This window comes from Crocuta crocuta, unplaced genomic scaffold (genome assembly GCF_008692635.1).
Source record: "Crocuta crocuta isolate KB4526 unplaced genomic scaffold, BGI_CrCroc_1.0 scaffold854, whole genome shotgun sequence".
In the NCBI taxonomy this organism is placed as follows: Eukaryota; Metazoa; Chordata; class Mammalia; order Carnivora; family Hyaenidae; genus Crocuta; species Crocuta crocuta.
The window spans coordinates 13,579-31,168 of record NW_027531536.1 but is presented as its reverse complement, the minus strand read 5'-3'; the positions used below and the strand labels follow the sequence as shown (position 1 = coordinate 31,168).

The following is a 17,590-nucleotide window of genomic DNA, read 5'->3' as shown; positions in this document are numbered from 1 at the left end:
AAATTTAATTGTTGGTGATTTAAAGATGTTTTGTGAAAACTTAAACATTGATGTCTTATGAAGCAACCTAAAAAGTCCCATACATTTTTAATATAGAACCTGGGAAGTACTGACAATCTTACCATTGCCCTGATCCTTCTGCCTTGCCCTCCCCACCCCTGGGAGGAGCGGATCAGGAGGGGAGCATTCTCTTTCTTCTGTCATTAAGGATGCTGGGGTGTGAAAGCTTGAGATGTAGGGATATTTAAGGAATAGAGCATAGTGCCTAGCACACAGCGTGTGCTAAAATATATAGCTATTATTGTTACTACTGTTCTATCAAGCTCAATTCTTTTTCTATAATTTCTCAACCTCAGCTCTAACTTCTTGGGTATTGTTTTGTTTCTTTACAAGAGGAATTCTTTTAGCATTTGGCATCCAGTGACGGCTGACCCAGCCTCCTCTCATTTATGTGAAATCTATCCCTTGGCTCCAAACATCATTGGTTTCAAATCTACTCCTTGGGAAGACAGTGACTCTAAAGCCACCAACACACGACCAGTATGTGACGGCAGCTATGCTCTCTCCTGAGACCTTTCTCTTCTGGACGAAATATTCCTATTCCTTCAACTCTTCTTTGTATCATATGATTTGTACATACGGCTTTACCAGGATGGTTCTCTTACCACCCTGCTGCTCCACCTTTCCTCCCCCCAAAGATACTCTATATCTTTCTCACAGAACCAGTCCAACAGCCTTAAGAGGCGTCTCCTTATTTGCGCTCTCTGTCATCAGCTGGAGGCTGATTGGCCTGGAGAATCTGTTCGCTGGTACTAACTGGAAAGTGATACAACCTGTTAAATAGTTAAAGTTATTTGACTGTTCAACCACATTGAGGTATCACCTCACGCCAGTTAGAGTGGCTAAAATTAACAACTCAGGAAACAACAGATGCTGGCGAGGATGTGGAGAAACGGGCACCCTCCTGCACTGCTGGTGGGAACGTAAACTGGTGCAGCCCCTCTGGAAAACAGTGTGGAGGTTCCTCAAAAAATTAATAATAGAACTACCCTATGACCTAGCAATAGCACTGCTAGGAATTTCTCCAAAGGATTCAGGAGTGCTGATTCATAAGGGCACATGTACCCCAATCTTTATAGCAGCGCTTTCACCAATAGCCAAATTATGGAAAGAGCCTAAATGTTCATCAACGGATGAATGGATAAATAAGATGTGGTTTATATAAGGGACTACTACCAGGCAAAGAAAAAGAATGAAATCCTGCCATTTGCAGCAATATGGATGGAACTGGAGGGTATTCTGCTAAGTGAAATCAGTCAGAGAAAGATAGATATCATATATTTTCACTCATATGTGGAACTTGAGAAACTTAACAGAAGACAATGGGGGAAGGAAGGGGAAAAATATTTATAGACAGAGAGGGAGGAAGGCAAACCATAAGAGACTCTTAAATACAGAGAACAAACTGAGGAGGGCTGATGGGGGAGAGAGGAAAATGGATAATGGGCACTGAGGAGGGCACTTGTTGGGATGAGCACTGGGTGTTGTATTTAAGCGATGAATCACAGGAATGTACCTTTAAAACCAAGAGCACACTGTATACACGGTATGTTAGCCAATTTGACAATAAATTATATTAAAAAAATAAAGTTATTTGTTCAGCACTCATTTCTTTCTTTCTTCATCTTCTGTTTCCTTTTTTTTTTTTTTTTTTTAAGAAACCTGATTTCATTTTTAGGAAATATCTCTTCCCCAGCAGCTACTGTCTGTTGGGATTATAACCAGGAGTCCTATTTACTTCTCCCCAAGAACTGGGTAATGATGCTAACCAGGCCAATCTGCTGTTCTCTGCCTGGAATTTGAATCTTGAAAAGAAGGACAATAACGCTGAAAGTAGTTGGATTTTCTTCCCGCCCTAGCAAGGCTCGTTGATCATACTGTTCTTGGTATGTAGTTCCATGGCTCCAGCTTCTTCTGGCCAGTCTTCCGTTCTTTCTCTGAGCCTCACCTCCTTCTAGTAGTTCCCTTTGGTTTCCGCAGGCTGGACTTGCTATCTATCGCTTGTGATCAAAGAAGCTTAACTACCACTGCACTGTCATGGTGGTGTGCCTCTCTACTGTGTAAATACTCTGCAACCTCTCTCCCTGAAGGTGTCTTTAATATTTATTCACACAATTTAAAACATTCTCAGTCCTCTGCCTTTTAGTTTTTACCATAATCCACTGAATTTCCAGGAGGCTGAATCCATGGTAGACAAGTCCCAATGTGTCACCATCTCCCTCTCCTTCCAACAATATGATTCTGTAATTTTTACCAAAGAGTCAATTAATAAAGCATCTATTTTGCTTTTTTTGACAGAACGTAAAAGGTTAGTGGCCTTTTGGAAAGGCAAAATGTCTGCCTTTTACATGGAAAAAAGTCAGCTCAGCTGTGGAACTGCGTGTGGCGCACGGCGTCCTGTTCTCTTCTAAGGAAGAAGGAGGATCGGAGGAGCAAGGATCACGTGCAACTGCCCACCGGTCAACGCCCTGCAGTTCGGTCAGATCTCATACCGCTGCTGCTGTTGAAATGACAAATCGAACGCGGGTATCCAAGCATAAGGTTAAAATCAGTTCTCGCGGGAGGGTGAAGGCAGTGTCAGTAAAGTGGCCAACATCCAGCTTGTCCTTGAGCCCATCTGGCCAGACAACTTTGATGCGCTGAGGTCTGCACTTTTCTCCTTCAAGTTCAGATTTTTGCTACTGCAGTTTCGTACTCTTTCCCTGCTGATGAGAGATCTCGGTCAGACACATGCCTGGGATTGCCAGCTCCTTCCTCTGGGAAGTGCATGCTGAGACAGAGTTAGGGGTGCAAGGAGCTTCGTGGGGGTTCCCATCTGCGGAAGCAGGAATGGGAAGGAAGCAGGACTGAGCAGGGACGGCCTCAGGCCACCGTGCAGATCGGAGAGTCTCTGCTAACCCAGTAAGGCGCTCCTGTTACATCCGGAAAGCTTGCTGATTTCAGCAGTCCCGCTTTGGGCAGACGCCGCTGGGCCCTGTATCCTCATCTCGTGGATGAGGCAGGGGACTGCCCCCAGAAGACAGTGGCATCCGTTCACAGTCCGTTGACCCTGATATAGCTGTAGCCTGCCGTTATTGAACTTCTTGCAAATGAATGGAGATCCGAGCAGCAGACTCCCATGGCCATAACACTGTCCCTCTGAATTGTGCTGAATCCATTTGTGACAGAATTGCTCAGCGCATGCACTCTGGGCCTGGGGCAGGTTTGCATCCCAAGTTCCAACAATCCTTGCTCACGTGTGATCTTAGAAAAAATGTTAAACCTCTCTGTGCCTCATACTCCTCAACTTCAAAGTGGAGATGAAATCAGCAGTAACCTTATAGAATTATTGTAAAGCACTTAGAAAAATGCTTGACATGGTATATATATTGTATGTAAATTATATACAGGTAAAATGCTTGCACTGTATGTATTTGCTATTATGTGTTTATTCATTGAATGTCAACTCCAAGCCAATCCCATTGATCGATAGGCTTCAATGACCCTCTCTGAATTAGCTGAGTTGTCCGTGAAGCTATGATGACCATTTACCTTTCACTGAAAGTACATCTGAGAGACTTGGGGGACATGAACTAATGCCCCAATTACTAATCAGTAATAGTGTTGTGATCAAGGACTTAGCTCATGTCTTATGTGCAGACTTTATTGTTTCTGGTTTTTGCTTTGAAAAATTTTTTTGGTTTTAATTTTAGCTCTATTGAAGTATAATCGAGATACAAAAATATTGCACATATTTAATGTATACATGTCGATGAGTTTATACATATGCATACACCTTACACCCATAATACCATCACCATAATGAAGATACCAAACATATCTATCACCTCCAAAATTTTTCCTCTGTGTATGCGTGTGCGTGTGCGTGCGTGTGTGTGTAAAGAACACATAACATGAGATCTATTCTTTTCCATCGGGAACTGCACAACACTGTATTGCTAACTATAGGTACTAGATTTTACAGTGGGTCTCCAGAATGTTCTCATCTTATATAACACAAGCTTTATACCCATTGAAAAACAATTTCATATTTCCCCCATTATACACAGAAGAAATAATCTGGCAAATTGCAATACAGCAGAATAACAGCATTAGATTTTCATATTAGGCTGTCATGATTAATAGCACATTTTCAGAAACAAAACTCTATTCTAAAAAGAGGAGAAAGAAGGAAGATGTGCAGAAATCTCTACACAGAGAGAAGACTCAGGATCAACTAAAACTCACTCAGTTCTATTGAACAGGGAGTCAGACCATCTGAATTCTAACCCAAGCTTTTCATAATGTCTTTGGATGACCCTGGGCCAAATCATATGTTGTTTCTCTGGGACTTAGCTTGCTAATCAGTGACTTCTATGATAATTTAAACCTTAATACTTTGTAGAATTTTGGAACAAATTTGTAGAATTTTGGAACAATATTTTTTGGGGGGTAGGCTTGCTACCCAACATGAGGCTTGAACTCACAACCCTGAGCTCAAGAGTCTCATGCTTTTCTGAGTGAGCCAGCCAGACACCTGCTACTCAGTAGAATTTAGAGGACAGGACTGTGGCATAGCTTTTTGGGAGAGAAAAAAAATAAAGCAGTATTTGTTGTTTTGATTCCTTTTCTCCCTCTACTCATTACAAAGCTGTGGAGGTGAGACAAATTGCCCTGTAGTACCATTTACAATAAGAAGTAAAGTAGATGGTAAATCACTGAACTAACTTGAGAGAAATAAATCTTTGTTAAGAATATTATTTTCAACGGTTTTCTTGATTCAGCCCTAGTTTGACATGTGAAGTTAGGTGGGGCTTACACTGACTTAACCAGGCTCACTTGAGAATCTTTTGCAACAGAGAATGAGTAGCTACAGTGATGATTATTTTTTTCTTCATCTTTCAAGCTCATTATCTTTCTTCCCATGTCTGCCCACTGTTTTTTGGTCACTGCTACCAACAGGGTAGATCCATACATAATCTGGGCTTTCTGTCTCTTATGTTAAACACAAATAAACAAGGGCATAAAGAAAAAGAACAGTATTATAAAGTGTGATTTTATAAACGCGCTAGCTGAGAGCAAGTAAGTGTTTGCTTTAATGGTATCCTAACATTTAATTAATTAAATAAGTCTTTCAGTCACCCAATATCGGGTTAGCCCCTGAGCCTAAGCACTATGGTAGGTGCTTAGATACAGTAGTGAGTAAAAATACACCTTTAACCCAAGACAGAGTCAGACAATGGGAAGGTAATTCACAAGGTCGTAAACATAAGGGAAATGTACAGACAGCTCCGAGAATGTGAGGCTGGCTGGGTCTGGGCTGAGCTGGGCCAAGAGGGCAGGGAAAGTTTTCTGGAGGCATTGACTTTTGAGCTCAAACAAAGCTTAAACAAAAAAGTATAGTCTATTCTGCTCCCCTCACACGTGTTTCTGTAAGTCCGATCAGCTCACACATGACTGGTAAGTTGGAGAACGGTGTCTGTATAAAGTGAAAGTCACACTCTTTGACGAGGTAGATTTCCCCAGCATTTTAACTGTAATCAGGAAACACAGCTGAAGGCAAAATCCGCTCACAGAGCTGCACAGAGCGAAGTGTGAGAGAATACGGCACTGCACGTGTTACCCATCCGTCCTGTTACTTGTCTCCCAGCCTGGACACATGCTCTACTTTAGAAGTACTTAACTGGTGGCCCGTTTGATCTTTGCGCATTTGCCCTTTCTGTCTGTAAATTGGGAAACTCAGTCCTTCACTCCTCTTCATCATAAAAACTTGAGCTTTGGGAGAGATTCCCATGTTTATAATAGCATTGCTTTATTTAGGAGGAATAATGTCATTTCAATGGGACTGGTATTTTCTACGGGGATAATTACTGTTTTTTGTTGTTTTTGCTCAGATGAGAACATTGCATAGATTTTGAGTTGTGTGTCCCAGTTTCATTTTCCTTTACGATTTTGCAAGGGAGTATTTTCAAGTACCTCACAGCAGAAACACCTCTATTTAAAAGCAAACTCACAATTGAAAATTATATGCAACAACTATTCATTTGTAAATAAAACTTGTTTTCAAAGAGCTCACTGTAGGCATGTTAAATCTCAGCTTTTTTGGTGTGTATCTTCAGTATACGGCTTTTACTTCACTTTTGGAAATAACTGGGACATAGAGAAGCTATTTGACCTACTTACGGTGACAATGTGAGCCACGCACTCTAAGTTCACAGGATGGACTTTGATAAATGTCACCATCTCAAAAGGTACCTTCATGCTACTTCTTGGTCAATCGTCCCCACCCCCATCCCAAGTTACCACTGATCTCTTTTTTGATCACTATGGATTAGATCTGTCTTCTCTAGGGCTTCCTACATCAAGCAGTCGGAACTCAGCAACAGCGTCTGTGGCAGGTACTGGTTGGCCTGATGACTCCTGCACAGACTGGGCCAGTGAGGTGACATGAACCCAAACAAGTTCTTAAGCAACTGCCAATGTTCCAAAGTAGTTGTACCTTATTACGTTCTCCCTGGCAGTGAGTAATGGTTCCAGTGGCTTCACACCCTCACCAACACTGTGTCTAGATGGTCTTCATACTTTATTTTTTAATTTTTTAAATACTTTATTGTCAAGTCGGTTTCCATATAACACCCAGTGCTCATCCCAACAAGTGCCCTCCTCCATGCACATCACCCCCTTCCCCTCCCCTCCACACTCATCAGTCCTCAGGTTGTTCTCAGCATTCAAGAGTCTCTCATGGTTTGCCTCCCTCCCTCTCCCGCCANTGGAGGTTTTCCAGACTTCTTCTTGTGATTGATTTTAAGTTTCATAGCATTGTGATCTGAAAGTGTGCATGGTAGGATCTCAATTCTTTTATATTTACTGAGGGCTGCTTTATGTCACGGTATGTGATCTATCTTGGAGAATGTGCCATGTGCACTTGAGAAGAACGTGAATTCCATAGCCTCAGGATGTAGAGTTCTAAGTTCTAAATATATCTATCAAATCCATCTGGTCCAATATGTCATTTAAGTCCATTATGTCTTTATTGATTTTCCGTCTAGTTTTTCTATTCATTGCTGTAACTGGAGTATTAATGTCCCCTGCTATTAGCACGTTCTTATCAATAATAGTTTTCCTGTTTGTGATTGTTTTATGTATTTAGTTGCTCCCATATTTGGTGCATAGACATTTATAATTGTTAGTTCTTCCTGATGGACAGATCCTGTAATTATTATATAATGCCCTTCTTCATCCCATGTTATTGTCTTTACTTTAATGTNCCCTTTTCAAGCCCAGAGATTATTTTTATGACTACTGTTATAAATTCTTGTTCAGTTATTTTGCTTATATCTATTTTGAGAAGTTCTTTAGCTGTCAATTCTTCCTGGAATTTCTTTGGAGGAGAGCTCTTTCATTTTGTCATTTTGGTTAGCTTTCTATCTCCTGTTAGTTTTGAAAGCTTGTTATGTGCTCTGCACCTGTGAGTGCTGCTGTACTAAAGAAGGCTTTTTGATTGTCCAGGTCTTGTCCGTTCAGAAACTGTTCTTTGAATGGTATCTCTTGGTCTCTCTTGTTGAGACCTTGGTTATTTTATTTTCCTACTTGTAGTGGTATTTGGGACTCTCCACCATGTGTACCCTGGCTTGTTTCTTGAGGTAGCCCTGGAAAAGAAAACAGACAGACAAACACACAGGGAACAAAGGCATACAAACACACAGATAAATTCAACAAACGCACAAACCGAAAGGGAAAACAAAAAAAAGAAAAGAGAGGAAGGAGGGAAGGCGAATAATAAGAAATAAAAATACATAAAAAAGAAAAAAGAAGAAAAGAAAAGGAAGAAAGAAGAAATCCAATAGACAAACGACAGTCTAAAGCATGTAACCAGATTTCCCAGCTACAAATAAATAGCCGGGTGTATGCAGGTCTGGTGGGAGAGCATAGAGAAAGAGAGAAAGAAAGGGTGGGGTGAAGCGAAATTGGAAATGAAATGAGCAGGCAGAAGGAATAAGAGGCTTTTTTCAAAGAGCGACAGAGTGGAATATGGTTGGAGAAGAGATGAAAGAAATGACAATGATGCTATCCAGAGAAAGTATATAGTCTGATTACTCCAGAGAGAAAGAGATGAGTAGGTAGGTCGGTGTAGAATTTATATCTAGAGAATGGATTAAATGTGACTATTTAAGCAAGCCAGTGACTAGAATTAATCAGGGCAGTGCATCCATGTTGGTCTTGCCCTGGCTCCAGTAAGAAAAACAAATAATAAAATAAAATAAGAGCGCAGCTCTCTAGCAGGGATGGGCGTGGTTTGGTCCAGTGCGTCCTGTGGGAGTCCTGCCTTGGCGGTTGTGGGGAGAAGAGTGGCAGCGCCCCAGTCCCTTCTAGAACCAAGCTTTGCAACTCACTCTTTTGGGTGTGTAAACTGCCTGTGCTGGGGGCGCAGCCAAGGTGGGTCACGCTCTATATCCCAGGCCAGGCCTCGTTTCCAGATCTCAGTCCGTGTGCCCCACTGAAATTGCCCAAAATATAAACTTACAGGCGAGCCCCTCAGAGTGGTTTCAAGCCTCTCGCCTTCCCCCTGGGGATCGAGCCAGAAGCCGCGCTGCTCCTGTCTCCTCCAGGTCGGGCTGGCGAACGAGGAGCAGTTTCACCCGGGGTCTCCTGGGACAAGTGCGTCCGGCCTAGGGTCAGCTGGACAGCAGGAAACTTGTCTCTCTGTATCCCGAGCAGAGGTTTTTCTCTTCTCCAGCGACAGCGACAATGTCTTGAGCAGTTTCGGCCACTCTTTCCCCCCCAGACTCACCGGGGCTCCCCGCAGAGGGGGATCTCCCCTCCCTCTGTGTCTCTGGTCTTGGCCCAATTTTATCTTCCCCAGTTCGCACTCATGCTATAAGGTTTTCTCAGCGGACTCTGTCTCCTTTTCCTCCCAAACTCCTGGATTCCGTAAGGGTTCCTATGGCTTCAGGCCTTCTCTGTCTGAGAGATGGGGGCGAGTGAAATGTACAGAGCTCCCTACTTCTCCGCCATCTTGCCTCCCTCTCCAAGAAACAGCTGGTTCTCATAATTTTAGACATGAAAGATTTGTCTATTTCTCCTTTACATTCTGTAGATTTTCACTTCAATAGTTTTCAAATTTTTTAAATCAAACGTACACATGTCCAACACTGGTGTGACTTACTGATGAGCTGACTCCTTTATTATGATGAAATATCGCTTTTTATCTCAAGCAAAATTCTTCTGAAATTTGCTCTGATATATGTTTTCTATTGGTGGCTCTAAAGTTTGCAATATGCAAATGCACATAAGATTATGCCATGTCACATATAATCCAAGGATTGGACAAGAGAGTGTTTTCATTCTCTCCTCCTGTTCTTTGTGCTATTGTTGTTCTATATTTTACATCTAAACATACTATAAACTCTAATACATTGTTATTAGTTTTGTTTTAAATGCTCAGTTATCTTTTACGTAAATTTACAATAGAGAAAAAGGCACTTTCTACATGTACCTATATACTTATTTCCAGAACTCTTTATTCCTTTGGGTAGAATCAAGTTTTCATCTGGTATAATTTTCCTTTTGTCAAAAGCACTTACTTCAATATTTCTTGCAGTACAAGTTCACTGGTGGCACTTCTCACGGTTTTTATTTGCTGAGCTCTTTATTTTGCCTTCACCTTTGAAAGATTGTTGTCACATATAAGGTACTAGGTTTTTTTTTTCTTTTTTGTCTCTCAAGCACTCAAAAAGTGTTGCTCTACTGTTAGGGTAGCCGGCCTCCAAGGTGGCCACCCACGTCCCTCACCCCCACCCCACCCCGGTGCTCATATATCTGTGTTGTCTTGTCCCACGCTGAACCAGGGCTGTACCCCATGTGATCAAGAGAATATGACTGGAACTGCACCATGTCGCTCCTCGGACTGTTGCGGTTGTCATCGCACCTTGCCCCTTGGTTCTTTGGGGCACTCATTCTGGACGCAGCCACTCACCGTGACACATGGATGTCAAGCAGTCTCACAGAGTGGGTCACTTGGAGAGAAACGAACTGGTCAGTATCAGCTTGATACACTTGGGAAGTGGATTCTCCAACCCCTGTGCAGAAATCGCACGCAGCACCCAATAAGAGCTGTTGAAATGAGCCAGTCCCAAATTGCTCACACACAGAAATTGTGAGAGATAATGTTATTATTGTGGTCTAAAGCCACTGGTTCTGGGGTGATATTTAAGCTGCATAATACAATTTTCTTCTGGCCTGCATAGTTTTTGATGAGAAATGTACAGTCGCTCTTAATTTTGTTCCATTCTATGTAATGTGCCTTTTTCTCTTTAGATGACTTTAGGATCTTCTCTTTGTCGCTGGTTTTCAGTAATTTGATCGTGTTGTGTGTGTGTGTTTGTATGTGTGTGTGTGATTCTTGCTGTTTGTTGAAATTCTAGGGTGCATGTATTTATAGTTTTGAACAAATCTGGAATATTTTTGGCCATTATTTCTTCAAACACACGTATATTAGACCATTAGAAATTTCCCCATGTGTCACTCAGGGTCCAAATTTTTTCCTCATTAGATTTTCTTTGTTTCATTTTGGACAAAGTTTTGTTACAGCATCAAGTTCACCAATCTTTCCTTCTGCAATGTCTAATTTGAGATTAACACTATTCAACGGATATTTTCTTTTTCATCTCTAGAAGTTCCATTTGGAAGTTCTGACATGTTCGTCTTTTCTTATAAGCCATTAAGCATATTGAAAAAAAATTTATAATACCTGTTTTAGTATCTTTGCTCATTAATTCCATCATTTCTGTTATTTCTGAGTGTATTTCCATTAATTTATTTTTTCCTCATTGTGAATCACATTTTTCTTCTTCTTATGTTTATTCTAGTAATTTTTTTGGATGCCAAAATGGTGAGTTTTACAATTATTGAATGCTGGACTTTATTGTATGTCTTTAAAGAGTTTTAGACTTCATTCTAGCATGCAATTAAGTTACACACAGGTTAGCTCAAGGCTCTTTTTAAAACTCCTCAATGGTACATATCTAGAGTAGTTTTTCTCTGTCCTACTACAAGGCATGAGCTCTCCAGGATCTTCACTAAATGCCCTACACATTCATCAACATCTCTTTACTCTGGCTTTTGGCGATCTGAAAGATCCCCACTCCTGTGTGAGCTCTGGGACTCATCTTGCTTCAAGTTGCCTGGTAATTACTTATTCCCCCAGAAGTTAATTTTTCCTGGCCTTGTGGAGTTTTATCCTATGCCTGTGAAGGCTGGTATTCAGTTCACACTTTAAGCAGACTGCCAGACACATTTCTGGTGCTCTTTCTCGAAGCATCTTCTTCTTATCCGGTGTTCTGCCTTGTGAATTCTGCCCATTATAATTTCCTCAAACCTGGTCTATCTCCTCAAGTCAGTGACACTTCTGGGCCCTGCTTGGGGTCCCCTTCGTTGGACTGCCCTCCAGAAACTGACTGAAAGCAGAGGTAAGTGTAGGGCTCACCTGACTCATTTTCCTTCTTGAAGAAACCACAGTGCTGTGCTACCTGTTGTCCCATATTGAAACGGCTTCAGTTGTTATTTTTTGGTCCATTTTTCCAGTTGTTTGTGGTGGGAGGGTAATTCCAGAGCCCACGACTACCTCACGCCCAGAAGCGGAAGTTCTAACCAAAATGTCCACATTAAGAAAACCCTAAGACATGAAAAATCATCACGTCTTTCACAGGCCCCCACAAAGACACAACCTTTGTGATGTAGCACAAGAGCAGCCTGATGCAACTCGAAGTGGTGCGCACTCTCTGTCTGCCGGTCAGTCCTCTCACTGTACTCTGGCTCCGAGTCTTATTTCCAGAGTATCCCTCAGAGGACAGGGAGGCCAGATTTTCTGTGACAAACGTGTAGATTCTAGCGGTACGGGTTCCATGTGCTACCTTGAATTCAGGGTTACTCTTTGTCTTAAGAGACTGTGCCTTTTGGGGAGCCTGGCTGGCTCAGGGTTGGGGTTGTGAGTTCAAGCCCAATGTTGGGTGTAGAGATTACTTAAAAATCAAATCTTAAAAAAAAAAAAAAACATATTGTGCCTTTATGTGGTACTGGACTTAGATGCTGAATGACTTCGCCCCAGCACAGCGACAAGACTTCATGCTCCTCACCGTTCTTACTCTAGGCAAAGAGAGCCCTGGCTGCAGCCAGAGAAGGGTTTCCAGTTGGGATGCGGTTGTTCTGAGAGTGAAAATGACTCTTTTCCTAATAATTAGTAAGAATAACAAAATAATAACCGCCACTACCACCACCCTCATAAATAGTTCACTAATAGCAGGAGTACTAGATAGAAATCATTATGAAGGATGTATGTTGAATAAATGCACAAGCCAACAAATCTTATCACTGATATTCAGTGGATGCTGGACTATAAAGGATGATGAAATGTCGGCACAAGATATGCCCCTCTTGTGTGCATGCAAGTCTCTTCACTAGCCTAGGAGGGTCCTTTTTATCGAATCCATTCCACTGTCTAACAAAACGGCTGGGCTTTGTTGAGCACCCACGTATGTGCATTTACAACTTCTATTAAAAGCATTCTCTCATTTCTAGATGGCAAAAAATTACAGCACCATAGGGGTAATGCAGCTGAATGAACTAAGCAATTTAGATTTCTTATTTGTTCATTAGCCTAGGATTATTTTATTTTCCTTTCCTTCCTTCCTTCCTTCCTTCCTTCCTTCCTTCCTTCCTTTCTTTCTTTTTTGGTAGCTTTGCACTATAGAGTTTCATAGAGATTTCCTGTTTGGGGGGAAAAATCCCAGAAGATTAACTCACGCATAGAGGGAAAAGACTATTTTCCTTTAAGCATTATTCAAAAGAAACTCATTATCTTTAGAGAGCTAGGAGAGTTTGCAATGACCTCCCAGGCTGAATTTGTAGAAGCTTCATAGGATGATTTGTGATTGCTGAGCTATCCTCTCTAATTTTTAATTTTAATAAGCTTCTGTAAAATATTAGAAAAAGATACACTGCAAAATATCATCGTAGCCGCTCTTTGGTTAGCTGCAAGTGTGTATCAGAACTGAATGCTACTTTTAATGTCCATTGGCTCTATTAATTTGGTTCTGTTCCCCATAAGTATACAGTTAAAAAGGAAAAGTTCTATTATTTGCATATATGGCAAGACTCTGTTTCATCTCTGTCATCACAAATGAATGGTGGATGTATTAGAAAAATAGAGGGCATGTGACTTCCAGAAAAATAAGAGGCCTTTCTGACATGCTTCTCTGGGTGATTAGCTATAAGATTAGAAAAGGGCCACTCATTTTTATAAACTGGAAATGGGGAGAGCACAGAAGAAACTCTTTAAGTAATACATTGACGTAATGCTTGGAAACAAGCTCACATTGGGGCAGCGCGTTGTATCATTCGTTTGTTGTGAGGACTGAATGAATTAATATATGAAAGGTGCTTCAAACAATGGCTGGTGGGTAGGGAAAGTTCTCTAAGGGTCATTTCATGTGATTACATTGACTGGCACATGGCTGGTTGCTTCCAAGGTCAGTTATTCATTGGAAGTGGGGAAGTCTGTTTTCAGAGCTGTGACCATTTGGATCATAGGATGTCATGTCATTTTATCACTAACCTGGGGACCCATGAGTAAGCCTGCAATGACTGACGTGATCAAGTCTTGCCATGCTTAAAAATTTGTTCTGTGATTTATCTGTATCTCACTTTGGCTACATTTTTTTCTGTCTTTTTCTTGTGTTGTCATAGTCCCTCAAACAGCCATTCAAGATGAATAAAAAAAGATGATGAAGGCACCTGGGTGGTTTAGTCAGTTGAGCATTTGAGTATGGCTCAGGTCATGATCTCATGGTTGGTGAGTTCAAGCCTCCTATCTGGCTCTCTGCTGTCAGTGCAGAGCCTGCTTCAGATCCTCTGTCCACCCCCCCCCGCCCCTCCCACCCACATGTGCTCCTCTCTTTCTCTCTCTCTCTCTCTCTCTCTCTCAAAAATAAACACTAAAAAAAGAAGGTAAAAAAAAAAAAAAAAAAAGATGACCAGAAGGAAAGCGTCCTGGTAACTAAGGAAAGCAAGAAAGTTTACGCATTTTTCTCTAAGAATGGACTTAGAATTAGATCTCATAAGTTTTCATACATAAGGTTCTATTATAATCAATATCCAAGTAGTCGACAGTTGCAGGTTTTATTTCCCCTTTGACCCAAGAGNTATCCTTCTTTTCATTTTTTTCTTGTTAAAATGCCCAACTAACTGGAGATTCTTTTTTCTTTTTAACGACCTTTTTCTAAGTTATTTTTGCATTATGGTCAGATAGGGACAATACCATTTCAACGGTTTGAAATTGTCAAGACTTCTGTTGCTACCTAATATCCCGTAAGACTTCGTATATATTCTGCGGCAGCTTGGAAAGGAGGTGTACAGGGGTACTCTCTGTGAATGCGTCATTTATAAAGAAATTTAAGTGCTTTTATTGCTCATTGATTATTTTCATCTACCTAATCCTTTAGAAATGCATTAAGTATATTAATTTCCTCATATCTATAGTAACCTATTTTTTAAACTTTAAAATGATAATGTTATGGCATGTTACTAGGCACATCAATTTATCTATCAATTTATCAATTTTTTTTTTTTTGCAGTGAATATTGGCCTCATAGTTTCACTAAGGATTTCTTTTAAATCCTCAGGTACAAACTTTTTCAGGTTATTAATATGAAATAGTATCTCACGGCTGACACCTATTATGATCAAGAATTTATCAGGGATAACATTTCTTCCATTTTGCAGGGTTTTCTTGGTATCCTCTGGGAGTTCTTCCTAGATAATTCTTGAATTGTTAAGACGGTAGTATTTTAGAATTTATTATTTCTACTTTCAAGAATCACATTTGCACCTTGTTTTATAACCTTATGTGCCAGGTCGTTTAGATTTGGTTATGTATTTTAACTCCCGTATCAGGGACATTCATGCCACTGTACCTCCACCTGTGACTTCTTTTATTTGCATCTCTTGTTTGCCACTGGTTAATGTCCTCAAGCTATTTTCCTCAGTAGAGTATGGGCTGTGTACTTTCTGATGATTTGCATATTTGATAAGATTTTTCTGTTACTGCTATATGAAAAGGACATTTTACTGAATTATACAACTCATGAGTCATGGCTATTTCCTTTAAAAATTATAGGTTCCCTTTTCTTTTGGCATTGAATGTTGCAGAGATATATGACTCTGGTCTGTTATTTTTCTCATAGATACCCTGCAGTGCTGGGTGTTAGATAATGTTATCAGCTGGATTGTTCAGCAGCCTGAATAGGGTAGGGAGGGAACAGGGTCACACGTGGGTCAGGAAGGGAGGGAATTTGTGTGCCTGCCACAGAAGCTGTGTTTCCACTCTTTGCTGAAATTATTATACCGGAAATTTCTTTGCACTTGTCTTATTGCTCAGCCTGGCCTCCCCTCCAAGGACACAGGATGGGCACAGCTTTCTGTGAAGTCTTCCCTGGGGCTTATACTCAGCAAATTGGGAGCGTGACTTGTCATTGTGGATGCATGTCGCTCTACACACAGTGCCCCAAATCATCTCTAATTTGGGAGTGCATTTTAACATATCAGGAGGAAGTGGCCAGGCACATAACATTCCAGATAAGAGAAAATCTGGAGGCCTCTCGGAGAGGATTTCATCGGTGGTCCTGCACCAAACTACGCCACAGTTAAATAATTCCAATAGGAAAAGTATGTCCATAGGAGTGATCTTCAACTTTCTCAGGGTCTTTTTGGACCTTTCACAATGGAATTGAGGTCCTGCCTCCGTCTCTTTCAGGAAAATACTTTTCTAGATAGGAACGGATCCGTGCCTGCTATTGGGGAACTGAGTAGGCAGTGAGCGGAATTGCTACAAGGTTTTCTGCTAAGCCCTAGCTTTGCTTTCCTGCCCTGCCCTTGAAGCCTCTACATCTGTGCATCTGTCCTCTGGGGTGCTCACTCTTGCCTCTTACCCTCACCCCCGTTAATAGGATTGCTGGAGAAATCTGTCAAGACTTGCTTCGCTTCCATCAACACTTCCTTCTCCCCACCTCCAGGATGGGAGAACCGAGTTGGCTTTTGGTGAGATCTTTTGATTCTGTTTCACTTTTACCTTATAGATCAGATAATCCTCTCTGCTGACAATATCTTACTTTCAGCACTGAGCACTTGATTCTGGTATTTTACTTTCATCATTTTGTCCATTTCTGGGCAGAGGATTTGAAACTAGTTGTTTCAGGGTCACCTTCCCCAGAATTTAAAAGATTACCGAGAGATTTTACAGAACTTGCAGTTCATCTCCTTCTTAAGAGTCAGAAAGATTCCTTGGAAAATTCTTTTTTCTGGTCACTCCAAGCAATGTGGCTTAGCTCACTCACTTTTCAACTTATATGTGTTATCTCTCTTTGGACTTTGGTCCCTCAATTATGGGGGTGATCCTTTTTTTGGAAAAATCAGTATTTTCTTGGTAAATAAATGGTTTGAGTGGCAATAATAAATTCACTTGAATAGGAGACAATAAACAAGCTAAAAGAATACATGCTGGCTAATCATCAGAAAATCTGTGGCTATGAGAGCTGTCGCTTAGAAATCCCAGGGCAGTCAGAGGGCAAATCTTAAGCTACATCCTTTTACTAATCCATATGTAACAGATCTCACAGTTCCTGGAATCGCAGAATTCTCTAGATTAGCACCTTCTAATCCACCATGATACACTGGCCCATTACCATGATTTTTAAAGAAACCTGATGAACTACTGGGGAAAATTTTGTCTCCTTACAAACCAATTACTCTTTGACCAAAATGTGATTTTGGATCACTCTGGCTTTTTGCAATCACGATGTCACTTCTTTGGATACCATAAAAATGTCAACTAAGATTTTCTGCAAAGACAGTATCTGATTTTGAAAGGTGGGCTCCGTAGATGGCATAGAACACATAACACCACTGACACATTCTAAAGCACAAAAAAGTATAGGGTACGCAGCCGTGCTGAACAGTATAGCCCACGAGATGAAAGGATGTCCCCAGAACACCAGGAAGCAGGGTTCTATGTGGATTCTGCCACCATCGAATGTACAGAGGTCTTTGTACAACACGTTCCATTTTTAGGGTGATTCCAGGGCTTCCAGAAAAACCAACCAACAGACATCTCAAGAGTGTCTTTGTGATTCATGGTTTCAGGTTCCTCTGTCCCCAAAGAAGCCCGGGGGGCTCTCACCCAGAACTCAGGTGAGCCTTTCTTACCTGGGCCACAAAAGGAACCCTGCTTTTATCGAGGCCCATCATCTACAGTGCTCTAATCATAAGAACTCTGGAGCGGTGGGTGTGGGCCTGAAGGAAAGGAGACTGCGGTGAGTAGGTGTGCTTGCAAGCCTGCTTCTCCCCGGGCCACCTGTAGGGCGGCTGACACACTGCAGAGCCATCAAGTATTGTGACTGGCCTCCCTCCAAATGCCTCCTACTCACTTGCAGGCACGATTTGTTCCATAGATGATCTTGAGCAAAATTTTATCTCCCTGGCTTCCCTGTGCCCTTGAGGA

The 17,590-nt window shown here is 41.4% G+C and overlaps 1 pseudogene; it reads right to left on the bottom strand.

Annotated features, from left to right (window-relative positions):
- Positions 1-16,594: 16,594 nt before the first annotated feature.
- Positions 16,595-17,154, bottom strand: LOC144238771 (mitochondrial inner membrane protease subunit 1 pseudogene; annotated as a pseudogene).
- Positions 17,155-17,590: the final 436 nt, after the last annotated feature.